Raw genomic sequence first — 11225 nt, 5'->3', positions numbered from 1 at the left:
GAAATTTTGATGATTAATTTAATGTACACCTTGTTCCTAAAGTTTGTCTGGGGGCAAGACAGTAAATAATGAGAAAGTAGCTTGCAGTCAGTGAGATTCTCATAGATTCCTTAACTGCAATTACTGCTTTTCTCATACAGTTTAGTCAGTACTTACCAGTTTAACAACAAACACTGAGCATCTACTTCCCAGACCTGCAGCAGTTGCCCCAAATATTATAGGAAACCCAAATAAATAAAAAACGTGTCTACCTTTAAATATTTAGGACATCACCTGGAAGGAATCCTTGGGATGTTCTGACATCCAGGTCCCTCAGCAGGCTCCAGGTGCCAGGCCTCCAATCCCCAGTCCAGTATGCTTCCCCTTTTCTTTTCTTTTTAAACCAGAGAACTGTATGTTTTATTTATTTATTTACTTACTTACTTACTTATTTATTGTTTCTAAAGTATCTTTTTATTGATTTTCAAGAGAGGAAGGGAGGGGGAGATAGAAGCGTCCATGAGAAAGAAGCATCCTCTGGCTGGCTCCTGCACGCCCCCTACTGGGGATGAAGTTCACAACCCAGGCATGTGCCCTTACCAGGAATCAACCCAGGGATCTCTTGGTGCCCGGGGGCGGGGGCGGGGGTGGGGGGGGCACTCAATCACCGGAGCCACACCAGCCGGCTATGCTTCCCCTTTTCCTCATATGCTTTTACCTCCATCTTTTTCATTGCGGTTTCCATGTCCCCATTTTCTGCGTTCTCATTCCCGCACACCCTGCAGGCCACACCTAAAGCTGACAGTTCCTTAAGAGGTCGCCGCGGGCTCCAGCCACTTGGGAAGAACTCTGGACCTTGGATGACAGCTCAACGCGTGGGTTGGACCTTGCGGCAGCCCGTAGCCCCCGTCCTTTCCCTTCCGGATCTCGGTTTGGAGATCCTTTACTTTAGCAAGGGCAGCTTGCGACTGGAAGCTGACTTTCTCAGGGAACTGCCACTCCTTAGGAGCCCCTGTTCCAGAGAGACCCTGGCCACCGAGTCCCGGAGAGCGCCTCACGAGCCCATCTCCACGGCCGGGAGCCCGGGGGGCAGCCTGAACTGCGCAGGCGCGACGCCGCTGACCTCGCGGGTTCACTTCCGGGGGTCGCACTGCTGTGCTCTTCAGGCAGGGTTCTGGGCTCTGGTGTGTGCTCCGCGGCCACCTCCCTTCGTTTGGCCCGGCCGGACCGGCCCGCTCCGAGCCACGCGGCCCGCTCCGGCCCGGCCATGAGCGCGGCCGCATGATGCGTCCCTGCCTCGGCCGCTGCAGTCGCCGCCGCCGCCGCCGCTGGCCGGGAGGAGCCGCAGCGCCGGGCGACCCCGCCCGGGCCTCGGGTGAGTGCGGCGGGCCGGGCTGGGCTGGGCCGGGCCGGATGGGCTCCTGCTTACGCCCAGGTGCCCTGGCGACTACCTGCCCCTGCGCCCTCTCCCCACCCCGCCCGCTGTGATCTGCAGCCTCCGGACTCCTCAGGGGCACTTTGGTGCGTGCACTTGAGGTCCCCAGGTGCCTCCTTGTCGCTCCTTAGTCCATCTTTCGGGAGAGGGTCCGAATTGCAGCCCCAGTTTTGTCCCTGACCTTGGCGTGACAGTAAGCTCCCCGAGCCACTGTTTTCTCCTCTAATAACGGGTTGTTGTCAGGGCTGGAAGAGCGAATGGCTATAAACCCTTCTGTGAGCTGTAAAGAATTGTTTATGGGCATATATTACAATGGGCTTTCTCCCACATGGTGCGTGGCTTCCTGAATGCTCTTGTTCTTCCTTCCCTTTTCAGTTTTTAACTTTTTAATTCTTTGTGCATCTTTCTCATTATCTTCCCTTCCCCAACAGTGTTCTTTGGGGAGATTTCCGGTCAGGGCATCCAGGACAGTCAGGTCAGCTTCAAGACAACGTCTGCATCTGCTCTTAGTGTGGCTAAGGCTCTTCCTCTTGAAAAGTCGTTGCTGCCGGAACTAAGTCTCTTTTTGCTCTTGGGTGGACACACTTTATTGGTTTATGAGCAACCAGTTTATTATGGTAGTTAAATTGGAGCATAGGAAGAACTGTTGATACACCTGCCTTGTAGCTTCTTTTGCTGTCCAGGTTGTGTACAATGCTTTCCAAACCGATGCTACGTGGTTCCATTTGCATTCTGCTTAGTGTGTGTACTTAATGCACATATATGTATCTGTTTTACTCTTATTGTCTCAGGTAGTCTAGAAATCTAGCTCAAAACATTTTTTTTTCCCCTAAACTCTTCACCTCACAGATGAATTTGATTTTTTGATATTGTCTTATAACTTTTACTTATCTAAAGTCACCTTTCAAAAAGTCACCTTGATAAGTTTGTTTGTTAGGAAGTTACAACTTGGTTAAAGTGACTGGCTATTGAGATATTTGAAAAATGGAATGGAACACAGTGATAAGTTGCATTTCTTGAACACTCTGGAAAATTGAAGTTATATTTGGATTGTGTACTTTTTGGAGTTAGACTGGTAGGTCCCCATTGACTTTTAGGTTGAGAGATGGAGGAGAATAAGACCTCCTGAAAAGGTAATTTCCTAGAGAATTCATATAACAATTGGAACTCTGTGCAGATGTCTCATAGGAAGGCAAAGTGGGTAAAAATGTATAGAGATGTGTTCTATTACCAGTGACTCATAGCCTGCCTCTGATTACAGTTAGTGATTGCACCGTTACAGCCATGCTAATCAGTGCACTGTAAAAGCAGAAATCCTCTTCTAGGGATACAGTCATGCACCACTTAACAGCAGAGATACATTCTGAGAAATGCATCATCAGGCGATGATGTTGTGTGTGAACATCATAGAGTGTACTTACACAAACCGAGGCGGTATAGCCCACTGCACACCTAAACTATATGGCATAGCCTGTTGCTCCTCGGCTGCAAACTATATATCGTGTTGCTGTACAACACAAGATTAAGGCAAACACAAGAGAAAATTATGCAGTTAAGAGACGCAGTAAACCAGATGTGTGAGGCTGCTGTCACGTGTCATGGCATACTGTTTTATAAGTAAAAGATGCACTCCAGCTATAAGAAGTATAGTGTAGTGAACACATAAACCAGTAACATAGTAGTTTATTATTATTATCATTGCGTATTGCATACTATACATATGTTTGTATGCAGTACTTTTATGTGACTGGCAGCACAGTAGGGTTGTTTAGACCAGCATCACCACAAACAGGTGAGAAACGTGTTGTGCTATGACGTCACTAGGCAATAGGACTTTTTCAGCTCCATTATAATCTTAGGAGACGACCGTCCTATATGTGGTTCGTTGTTGACTGAAATGTCGTTACGTGGCACATGGTTGTGTTAGCATGAATAGAATGGCCGGAAATTTATGTAAGAACAGTCTTGACTTAGTCAAAAGTATGGACATACTTTTACATTCTTATTGAAACTGTTACTGCAGGCTTGGACTCTTTGGTGACATAAGTAATAGAATCTTTGTTAATTGGATGAAGTGGGGGTTAGAAATAAGTTCACATACAAAGTTAATGTTTGGGATAAATTGAGAAGCAGTTTTCCTGATGATTCCAGAACTTCCCTGCTCCAATCTGTGCTGAATGTCTCTACAGAATAATTATCTTGAAGCAGCTTTTTGGGTATGTGTTTCTTAAAAGTGATGTTTAATTAGAAAAGGAACACATGCTTGTAAAAAATTCCAACACTAGAGCAGAGCATAAAATCTAAACACTCGTTTTCACTCCCGCCTTCCCCAAGGCCAGTGTTCAGGGTCAGTGTTAACAACCTGCTGTGTGACCCTTCAGCTGTAGCCCCTGAGAAGAGTTCAGGCAAGCTGTGAGAGTCAGTCAGCTACAGAATCTAGAAGGAACCGTCCACACAAGACCACCCTCACTGCTGGCATCAGCTGCAAGTTTGGGGATTCCCAGAGCCACCCAAATGTTTGATTATTGGGAAGAAGGACTCACAGAACTCATCGAAGGCTGTTGTTCTCACAATTATGGTTCATAACAGGGAAAGGATACAGACTAAAAGCAGCCAAGGTAAGAGGCTTGTAGGACAGAGTCTAGGGAAGTATCAGAGGTGGGGCTTCTGTGAGATGATATGCACAGGGTATTGCCAAGCAGGGAAGCTCACCTGGGCCTGGGTGTTCAGAGTCTTTATTGGGGTTCCACCTGTGATTGATTGATCGCTCACTTGCTTGATCTCAGTTTCCAGGTCAACTGATACTGCATGACTCAAAGCCTCAAATTAAATTGAATTGTTATTCTTTCTTGTGTGGCCAGCCCCCACTGAAAATCAGATTGTCCGCTGAGGACGAAGGCCAAATCTCCTTTTGAGCAAGGTTAAATTCTTTACTGCACAGCATCCTTCCTGCTCCCATGGTCCCTTCCTCAAAAAAATATATGTATTTTTCAACCATTGACAAACGATTGTCTTCTAGATCATGGAGGAGACAAAGGCCACTGGGAGAGTTCTCTCAGCTTTGAATCCTTTCTAGGTAAATACCTGAATATTCATCAGTCTTGTGTACCCCCTTGCCTCTGAAGAAGAGATAATCCCTCTTTCCCAATGTCACCTTGTATCTGTTCTTTGGTCTGCCTGTTACGGGATAAGCATTTAGTCATTTACTCACTTGCCTCTTTGATTTTCTCTCATTGACTTCTTTGCTTCTTTCTACAAACATGTTCTTGTCTTACTAATCTTAGCCTTGCTTATGCTTCATTCCATCTTGAAAAGCCTTCAGTAGAATCCTGTTCATTGTCTTATAAAATCCAGACTCCTTATGGGGCCAAGAGAATGCCTTATATTGGTACAGCACCTTTTAGTTTTGAAAACACTTGTGTTATCTTCCAGTGCCTTGCATGAAATGAAGTGGTTGCTTGGTAAATGTTAGATTAATGAATAATTTGGCTAGGAAGCGAGTGAGAGTCTTCTGTTGGAGGAAACAGCAGGAGCAAAAGCACAGAGCTGTGAAGGGCATGTGGCAAGGGGAGCCTGAATGAGCACTGTGTGGAAGAGTGGTGAAGACAGCCTGGAAAGGTAGGGGGAGCAGGTTCAGGGGGGCCTTGAATGCCGTGGTCCCCGGGTTTGGGACCAGATTGATTTTGTAACTCAGGCTGTGATTTTGATGACGACGCCTGCAGCCAGAGGGTGGTTGGCACCTGGAAACCCTCTGAGGTTAGGATTCGGCAGCTGTACAGGCAGAGGTGAGGGTGCCCAAGCTTGGGTTGTGGCAAAGGTGAGGAGAGGAGGATTAGAGCACGGGGAGGAGTGTGTGCTTAGAGGTTCAAAGGTACCTAATAAATACTGTCTGTGTGAGGAGTGTCATCAGTAAGTGGAAGGAGAGGCCACTCCTGTGTTAAGCTGGTGGTTTGGTTCTTTCTGGGAAAGGGTGCAGTTCATTTGCAACACTCAGTAAGTAGGGGGCAGGCAGTATAGAGAAGCTTTCGGTTTCCCTTGAGACAGGCTTTTACAGTATCACTTCTTTGTTGAAATGTTTTGAATTGTTAGAGTTCCTTATTTCCCAAATTCAATTTATTCATTACAGAATGCATTTTCTAAAACCAAGTGCTCTGGGAGGCAGTGTATTTTAATGCAAGAATATGGGCTTTGGTGTCAAAACAGTCCTGACTCCACCCTTTTCTGGCTATGAACTTGGGCAAGTTACTTCAGTTCTAAGGCTCAATTTCCTCATCCCTAAAATGCTAATAATATCGTCCAGCTTTTAGGGTAGCGGCAGGAGTGTGATAATGTGTATAGAGCTCCTGACATACAGTGGATATTCAGTAATTGGCCTTTCCTTTCACCTTCTATGTTTTACATTGTTGTTAACTTGCAACTAAGAGCTAAATGTTTGTTGTACTTTGGATTTGGGTGAATCTGATGTTCTAAAAATTAAATTCATATTAAATAAGTTAGGAAAGTATAGAAGGAGGTTGGGATTCATTAGCATCACTCAGGTTCAGTTATTCCCTGGGACAGGACATTTAGAACTCTGGGGCGCTTCTTATTTCTGGATTTAGAATTCTTGAGGGTTTACTTACCATGTTGGGGTTTTTAAAAATTGCTGCTCCATTTGACTTTGTGTCAGGCTGTGGCTCTAGAACAGGGACAAAGTGAACCCTTTGCTGTGTGTGTGAACAAGCCTTTGAGATGCCTTATCCAGCCTAGGTGCTCCAGGTGACATATCTCCAATTGGTGCTTCCCCAGAAAACCCCCTACTAGTGTGGGCTTCTCTCTTCCTCCCCTTCTCCCTCTCTCCCCTTAATCCTTCCACATTTCTCTCCTACTCTTTTCTCCAAGGCTCCCCGACCTTCTGACCCCGCCCCCCATGCTGGATCTCCCACTTTGATCCTCTTTCATATTTCCTTCATGTTCCCATGGGCTTCAGTTCTACTTTTTCCTGCCGTCCTCAGGCACGCTCCCTGATTCTCTCATTCATGCAACAAATATTTGCGGCGTGTGTAGTGAGAAGGGATGGGCTGGGGACATTACAAGGAATATTCTGTTGAGGTGTCTGACAAAGGAACAGGACAGCCAGCAAGGGGAGACGGTAAGCGGTGAGGTCAGCAGGCTACAGAATGGGTAGGATTTTATAGGCCCTGGGGAGGCCTCTGGCTTGTGTTCTAACTGCAGAGGCAGACATGGGATGGTTTTAAGTGAGAGATTGACTCCATCTGATTTCTCAGTAAAAATGTACTCTGGTGCTGGATGGGGAAATGGATGGTGGGTGAGTGGACGCAGAGAGTGTAGAACAGCACAGATTAGGAGTCCAGGTGAGGGCTCAGGTGCCTTGATCTGGCTAGGTGGGGACGTGGAAGAGAGGGTCAGATTTGGGTGGGCTTTGGAGGTGGAATCCACAGGACTTGCTTTGGATAGCTGTGGAGGTGGGGGAAAGAGTTAAATAAAAGGTGAGTCCTGTGTTTTGACCTTGACCACTAGATGGTGGTGCCCTTTATTAAGGTGGGAAGAGTGGGTCATAAGTTTGTTGTTGTTGTTGGTGGTGGTGGTGGTGGGGCTCTGCTTTGACCCTCCTACAGTGGCGTTGTTGAGGAGTCAGTTGGATATACTTAGCGATGTATTATTAGTTTTGAAGTTTCCCAGATATACATTTTTTTAATATATACCTATTTTTAACTACATGGGGCTAAGATCCTGTGAGACCATTTGGAAAGCATATACATAAAGGGGAAAACCCGGGACTGAGCATGGGCACTCCCAACATTTGGGTATCTATGCAGGTATGTATGTATCTCGTAAGTGATAGAATGTGGCTGGTGAGAAAGGAGAAAAACTCAGAGTTGTCTCCACCCTCCCCACTCTCTACTCCCAGCCCCCACCCTCCATTCATGAGATGGACTTTCCTCTCCTAGTCCCATGGCTTTTTGCTGTTGTGTTTTCAGCTTGGCATCTTTTTGATATGTGTTATCTGAGTGCTGTTTTGTGTGATTAAGTACTTTAGTGTAAAAGACCTTGCTAGGAAGATTAATGCTTTTACTGTTCACAGTAAGGATAATGAGACTTGGCTTTGGTTAGCTTACTACTCTGTTGGGATTTTCCTTAGAGGTTAATATTCTGTTCTTTAGCTTCAGTAATTTGAGAAGAAAATAGTGTTTTCACGTGGTATACATTATTGGTAGGGTTTGAAAGCACTAACTAAATCTTTTATGATTATAAATTGATGGAAAGAACATTTAAGAACATAAATACAGTAAATACACTGGGAGAGTAACTGAATGCTCAGTACTTGGACCAAATTCAGTGCGGGTTCTGGCTTTCTCTTTAGTGTTCCCCACCCTAACTCAGGCCCATCCTGGTTCGCTTATCCTTCAGGTCGGTGACACACCTGGGACATAAGTGCTTGCATCCTCCCTTCAGGCCCCTTCTGTTTATCAACCTGCTTGCACGGCCATATTTGAGATGTCATCGTTATCCGAATGGCACCTTCTCTGAGTTCTTAAAGGGCGTGCAGGAGGCGGCCGATCAATGATTCTCTCATTGATGTTTCTGTCTCTCCCTCTCCCTTCCTCTCTGAAATCAGTAAAAATATATTTAAAACAAACAAACAAAGAAGTCCGCCAGCCTCAGTCCCCCTGGCTATCGTGTCACTTTCTCCAAACCTGGTTCTCATTCTCACCAGGACTTCCAGGTCCTTGAGGTCTTCTGTCTCCTGGCTCTCAGGCCTCACCCGTCATCCGCACTCTGGTTTTCTAGCCCAAGTCTTGCCTCGGATACCCTGGTTTTCTGTCATCTTGTTAATCTCCAGCCCGTGTAAGCCTTTGCAGCGCTGGGTCAGGCTTTTGGATAAAAGGGGTAGCAGTTCTCATCACCTTATTAGAAACTGGCCGTTCTCAGCACTGTCTGCGCCCAGTGTTGTGTTTCAGCCCTTCTTTTGGCTGCCCTCCCCCAGCCTCCTATCCCCTGTCTCAGTAGCTATTCTTTGCTCAGAACACAGTGCTATGGAGCGTGACCCTCTTTAGCTTCGGTCCATCTTGTCGATAGTCTCCCCGTCTTCCTCCAATCTAGGGAAGAAGAGTCATTCTCTGTCAGCTGTCACCTCCCTGAGTCTGCACACTTGGACCCTCATTCTTTTTTTAGTTTTAATCCTCACCTCACGATATGTTTTTATTGATTTTTAGAGAGAGAGGAAGGTGGAGAGGAGTAGAAAGAGAGAAACATTGGTTGGTTGCCTCCATATGTATCCTGACTGGGGAGCAAACCCACAACCTAGGTATGTGCCCTGACCAGAATCGAACCTGCAGTCCTTGGTGAATGGAATGACTCTCCAACCAACTGAGCCACCTGGCCAGGACTGGACCCTCATTATTTAAAAACAGATAAAAGTGAGCCTGCATTGCGTTTGTAGTTGTAGGACACGTTCAAATAAGTACAAATTAGAAATAAAAAAGAAACCGAACAAGCATGGCTGGATCTCTTAACTTATATTCTCTTAGTCTGGCAGTCTGATTAGTTTACCTAGGCATATACTCTTCATTCTCTTTATATTCAATCACTTTTTTTAAACATTAGCGCGCTCTCTCTCTCTCTCTCTCTTCTCTCTCTCTTTTAGTTGATTTTTAAGAGAGAAAAACATCGATAGGCTGCTTCTGGTACACGCCCCCACCAGGTATTGAACATGCCCACTGGGTATGTGCCCTGATGGGGAATCGAACCTGCCACCTTTTGGTGTACGTACTGATGCTTCAGCCAATGGAGCCACACCAGCCAGGGCTGCATTCAATCACTTTTGGGGCTTTCCTAGGCTTTTTAAAAGTGTGGCGTGGTCAGACCAAGATGTAGCATGGTGGATCTCTCATGGAGTCCCAGAGACTAACTGTGACTTTGGGTGGATACTTAAATCCTGGGGACCATGGTGGCTCATCTGTAAAATGGTGAGACCAAATATTTCTTTAAGATAGTCATAGCTTTAAGGGAGAGGAAATTAAAATCCCCCCCCCCCCACTTTTCCTTCTAGCTATCTATGTTCTTTAATTATCTCACCACCCTGGCTCCAAGCTCTTGGCACTTCTTTTTTTTTTAATTTTCACCTGAGGATATGTTTATTGATGAGAGAGAGAGAAAGGGAGGGCAGGAGAGGGGAGAGAGAGATGGAGAGGAGAGAGAGATTGGGGGAGGAGGGTAGAGAGAAACATCGACCTCCCACAAGTGACCCAACTGGGGGTCGAACCCGAAACCTAGGTATGTGTCCTGACCTGAATCAAACCACATCCTTTTCGTGTATGGGGCAACGCTCCAACTGAGCCACACCGACCAGGCAGCTCTTGGCACTCCTGAAGCTGAATCCGCCCGGCATCTCCTGGCCCCCCCTTGTTGACTGCTCCCACCTTCCTTCCTGCCCTTAACTTCCTTCCTGGCCTCCTTCCTGGCTGTTCCTCCCCTTTCCTGTCTGTGCTCCCCAGGGTTTCAGCCTCACACTTCTGTGGCCTCTTGGAGGAGTGTATCCGGTCCCACTTCACCTCTTCCCTCTGCGCTGGGTCTCTCATTCCTTATCTCTAGGTTGGGGCTGGAGGAGATCAGCTATTAGTTGGCAGCTGGTCAGATCTGCTAGTTTTTTCCTTGTGCCCCAGTCGCAGCACTCTCTCGCTGAGCCTGCAGCTCCCATGTTCCATGAGAGGGTCAGCCAGGGCAGTCACGTCTCTGAGTGCCTTTTATTCCCCCACGCGGTGCCCCGGCCATTCCGCGTTGGTGGCTATGCTTTTTCTGCTGGAACTGCCTCTCGGCCCCCTCAGGCCCTGCCCTCCTCTAGGCCCTGGCCCCCATCATCTGCTCTGGGTCACAGCAGCAGCCTCCTGGCTGCCTTGTTCCTTCCATCCTAGTCTCACTTGGTTGTCAGTTATCTTTTTAAAACATCTGTCTCTTTACCTCAGTTCTGGTGCCTCCCATTCTAGCAGAATGAAGTGCAGAATTCAGACTCTTTAGCTGGGCATCAGAGTCCACCCTTAGGTCACATTTCCCTTCCCTCTCCCCCGCCCTCCTCTGCCCCCCTGCGCCTTTTCGCACTACTCTCTCCTCCTGTTATATCTTGGTGTTCATCCGGGCCCACCCTCTGTCGTCTTTACTGGCACTTGCTCTGGTTCCCGCAGACAGAATTGGTCTTTGGCATCTCTCCCTCCACACTTTGCTCCTAATTTGGGGATAACACTTAGCACATTATTTACAAGGCTGCCTCCCACCCCTGCTAGTTGGTGAGTTCCTGTGGGCCACACTCCTGTCCTTGGTTGCTCATGGGGAGTGGGGCTTGCATAGAGTATGGATGGTGTTTGCCCCCCTCTGTCCCCATGTTTGAATTAAGTGGCTCTCTCACAGGTGGCGTATGTTTCTTATGCTGTTTCTGTGTCTGAAGCAGAGATTTGCTTATTTCTGTGCTTTATATAGATCACCAGTGGGTGTATGAATAGTAAAACAATGATGAATTCAAACAGCATATTAATAAAAACATGAATACCAAACTCTGGGGTAGATTTTCTTTTCATTGCCTTAGTGAAGTAATTTGTAACTTAATTCTTTTTTGTAGTAACTGATCACAAAAAAAAACCCTCTGATATCTTTTGTTTACTTAGTTGTTTTTAGTTTGTTTATGAGAAATATACATCTTGTGTATAGCCAAGGAAAATAGTAAGGGAAAGAGATTAAGAAACTGAATCAAAGATACAGTTAAAAGTAAATCTAAGAGGGGTCTTGACTCCTGAATACCCTTAAAGTTGTTGGCTGT

At 46.5% G+C, this 11225-nt stretch overlaps 1 protein-coding gene across 2 annotated transcripts in view; it reads left to right on the top strand.

Moving 5' to 3' along the window:
- The first annotated feature begins 1113 nt into the window (after nucleotides 1-1113).
- ZDHHC7 (zDHHC palmitoyltransferase 7) overlaps nucleotides 1114-11225 on the top strand; it is a 34293-nt gene continuing 24181 nt past the window's right edge. For both annotated transcript variants that reach the window (XR_013996895.1, XM_081107970.1), the window contains exon 1: nucleotides 1114-1354. The gene's annotated coding sequence lies outside the window, so the exon portion shown is untranslated. The remainder of the gene's footprint in view (nucleotides 1355-11225) is intronic.

This window comes from Myotis nattereri (genome assembly GCF_964212035.1).
Source record: "Myotis nattereri genome assembly, chromosome: 15".
NCBI lineage: Eukaryota > Metazoa > Chordata > Mammalia > Chiroptera > Vespertilionidae > Myotis > Myotis nattereri.
This window is presented reverse-complemented; position numbering and strand designations above follow the sequence as displayed.